Below are 3,994 nucleotides of genomic sequence, written 5' to 3' on the forward strand. Positions count from 1 at the left end.
GGTGTCATGATTTCATGTGTATAGATACAGCAGAGCAGGGAGTGGGAAAGAGTTGTTTAATAAACAGGACAGAGTAAGAATATGATCCAAAAACAGTGTTTCAGATACTGAACCAAAATACACTGGTTAGAGACACAAAGGTACTCTGGATCCAATGTGGTCCATTCAGGTCCTTAAAATCTAGGAAGGATTACAGACCATTTTAACCCTTCTTTACCCAGGGGACTCTGGCTCACGTGAAATTTGAGCATTTACAACCAAAATTTACCTCTCTATTTGTGCTTTAGGTATGACCCCTTGATAACTGCAGGGATCACAACCTTGGATTTATTACCCAAACTCGCAAATTGTCTGATTTTGGAATCATTTGCATATTATTGACCATGAAATCAGTAACACTGTCTTTATTTATTTTTTTTTTACATGCATGGTTAGTGTTTTATTTTTGGAAGAATGGTTCTAAAACATCACACTAAATCAGGTTGAAAGGTAAAGTTTAAAATAGACCGTTTTATAAGGATCAGTTATAACATATGTAGTGATGGTTCACACTACAAAATCTTGATCTCAGCATATGATACACTCGTTGGCAGGAGCACCAGGGATTCCAAACCAGCCAGTCATCATTTTCCTCTCGTCTGCATAGACTTCTTCTCGTTAGCTGCCTTCTGCTTTTGTTGCATGATCTCAGAATCCCTCTGCTTCCTCTGAGAAGCAGTCAAGCTATCCTCTTTTCTTTTTCCCTTGCTAATCTCCTGGGTTTTCTTCATGTTTTTCTGGCGGGCAAGTTCTCTTTGATTTCCACTGGCCATGCCGACCACAGGGACAGAGCGACTCGGAGAAGCAACGGTTCCCTCGCACGCATGGCCGCCGTCACCACCAGCCGGTCGGGAAGGCAGCGCGCCGGCCCTCCGCAGGGCAACGCCTCTGCCAACACTGTCTTTAAACATGCATTTTTAATGTTCAATTCCCGTTAAGATTTCTTTCTCATTTATATCCACCATGACAAGCATTTACTCCAGTCTTACAGTTGACACCACTCATTAACTGAATGATTAAACTGTCTGTATATCTCTAAATTAGTATTTATTTTACCAATGTGGAAATCCAAACACAAGGTGGTGGTCACTAGGGCTTTACTGAGCCAGAATTTGCTGAGGAAATAAAGGAAATGCTGCAAAACCATACTAATGAGTTCACTAGAATTCATGATTTCAAGCAAATGATATGATGCTATTTTCAGTTGAAGATCTCTGGAGTCGTTCAGTTTCCACATACAGACTGGTATGGCATTACGTGAACGTGGTCATTCCAGCACACACTCACCTCATAATATCTTGTTGCTGGTGGTTGGCAGGACAATTCAAGGATCACACTGTGATGTAGCTGCACACTAGTCCAGGTCACCTCCATCTCTGAATGTGAATGCCATGATTGTCTAAGCTAATCCCATGACAGGGGTTAGAATGGCCCTTCTTAAGTGGAAATCTGTTGACATTATCCCTGTGCACATAACTTTCACATTAACTATGCTACCCATATGCTGACTGAGCTCACAAATTCTCACTGCACTCTGAAGAAGCAACACGTTGATCTCTAGATTCACATGTTCTGGCCACTAACTAATCCCAACATTCTGAAAAGTGGAAATGATAGCATGTATGGCTCCAAGGAAAATAAAAATGCATTTTCTCCAGGTGTGGACTGTTGTACAGTAAAACTTTGCAGTACAATAAATCTTTACAGTATAAAACTTTGTAGCTTAAAATTACAGCTAGCTGTTTTTTTGTTTTTTGTTTTTTTTTTATGTTAAGACCTGGGTATAGCAGGGAGAAGGTTTCATCCCAGAACCCATGTCGTGCCTGTTTGAAAATCTTCATGGATGGATGGTGACCCTTCTTCCAAGAAGGTACTTACATAGATCTGGCAAGCTGCCCCTGGCTAGAAGCCTGGAATGCATCTAAGGCTGAGGGTCAAGCACTTGTTCCAGCACCTTGGTATCTCCTTTCGACTCAGCTTCCTCCCAGCATGGTGCACAGGTGTCTCCTGTAAGCTGAAATAGAAATAAGGTGAAATTTAAATTGTATTAATTAATTAATTACATTTGGATTCAAATTAAATAATTGAATACAACTATTTAAATTAATATGCACCTATACATTCTGACACGTGTGCATTTTAAAATCTTTGTGAGGGATGGGGACAATTGGCAATCAAAACACAAGGCAAACAGTGGACAAGAGGTTTGCTCAAGAGAAGTACCTCTCCTTACCCTACACAAGGTAGCACAGTGCTCCAGGCCCTCAAATGTGTCCTCTGAAACCCATCACCTGTTGTCCTAATTTCCAGCCAGTGTCTGAGGATGTCAAGGGGATTAAGAGAAGCCGGCTTTTGAGATACACAGGACAGCTCCGATGCACAACTATGGCTTGAGGACACTGTGGTGTGCTTGCTGGTTCATGCTGGACTGAGCTAACTTTATGGAAATCCCAGCCACCCTCTCCTCCCAAGGCCCTTACTGGGCACAGATTTGCATCATGGATGAGGAATCCCTCATCTTTGCCTTGTCCCCTCTGTGTGTATCTGACTCCATATGTGTCCTTCTTCACTTTGGAAATGGGAGCCTGTTTTCTCCCCGTACAGTGAAAAGATTATAATTCAGCGGTTGATACAAACCCTCCCATTGAGAGAAGCTCCAAGGGAAATTGTAAGATGGAGAGGAACCCAGACACTGACAGGAAGCCAGCTCTGAACTCAGCTCCACACTGTCTGCCAGAACTGAGACCTGTGGCTGAGAGTCCTGAGCAATCCTCGATGCAATCCCTCCCTAAAGGGTTGTTTGTGTACAGACTCTTACAGATACCCTTTTCTGTGTCTTCATTATTGAAATAGAAGGTTGTGTTATCAGTGCTGAGGCTGTCCATTTGAAGATGCCGAATGTTCTTGGCTTTATCTCTGGAGACTTTCAATCTGGTATTCACAGTGTGTAGGTAGGATATGGAATAACTATTACTCACTTCAGGCCCTTCATGGAATTGGCTGATGCCATCACTGCTGGGGATGGGTCCACTGGTTGGACAGGAGAACCTCAGAGGTGCCCTAGTCTGCCTCAAGTCTCCCAGAACCCACAAAGTGTATTGAAGGCATGCAAACACATAAACATTCTGATCAGGAAAATCATCACACATGGTTTCACTCTCTGGTTCAACACATTTTCTTTTCCTTCTTTAATATTGCAACAAGAGAATCTCAGGCCAGCAAAAATTCCACTGTGACTTATGTATAATCATACCTTTCCAGTGAATGGTGAGACCTGGACATCCTATGGGGTGTGTCCTTCCTCCTAGAGTTAAGGCGCTGGACTAGTCTGGTTTTCATCAGCAGAATAATGTGCCATTGTGTGTGTAATTTACTATAAAAATAGCTGAGGGCAGATATGAGTGTCCTGGAGGAAGTAGCTGGCAACTGAATATGTGGGAAAATATGATTTCTTATTATCCCAGTTAACTGTAGTGGTTAAGTCACACAGAGACCAATAGAAACAGAGAATACCTTATGACTTATTTACCCAGAATGTAGCCCCTCTCATCCATAAGATACAAATACCAAGATGTACAAGCTAAAGGCTCCAAACAGCAAGTTATGGTCTCATGTGGTAATCTACAGCAACGGAGGGGGAAAGGACGAGGTAAAAACAGAAGAAGGTCTATCATGGAAGGAGAGCAGGAATTTCTCCAGGGCCCATATTGCCCCTGAGGGAGAAAGATGGATGTTTTTAAGGCCACACCTCAGACCTAGATTCACAATGTTATCCTAAGAATGATGAAGTCAGAAGATCTGTTAATCACCTCTCGCTTTAGCAAAGCTCCAGACAAAACTTACAGTCATCAAATATAAGAACCCTGGAATCCACCTGAGGGTGCATTGTTTTTTTCCCCTTGTCAGACCAATGCCAAGAGAGAAAGGAAAACAACAGCACATCACTAGAGGCCAG

The 3,994-nt window shown here is 42.5% G+C and overlaps 1 pseudogene; it reads right to left on the reverse strand.

Moving 5' to 3' along the window:
• Positions 1 to 531: 531 nt before the first annotated feature.
• On the reverse strand, positions 532 to 862 carry LOC142443339 (small EDRK-rich factor 1 pseudogene; annotated as a pseudogene).
• Positions 863 to 3,994: the final 3,132 nt, after the last annotated feature.

The sequence above is a fragment of the Tenrec ecaudatus genome, chromosome 3, assembly GCF_050624435.1.
Source record: "Tenrec ecaudatus isolate mTenEca1 chromosome 3, mTenEca1.hap1, whole genome shotgun sequence".
Taxonomy (NCBI): Eukaryota; Metazoa; Chordata; class Mammalia; order Afrosoricida; family Tenrecidae; genus Tenrec; species Tenrec ecaudatus.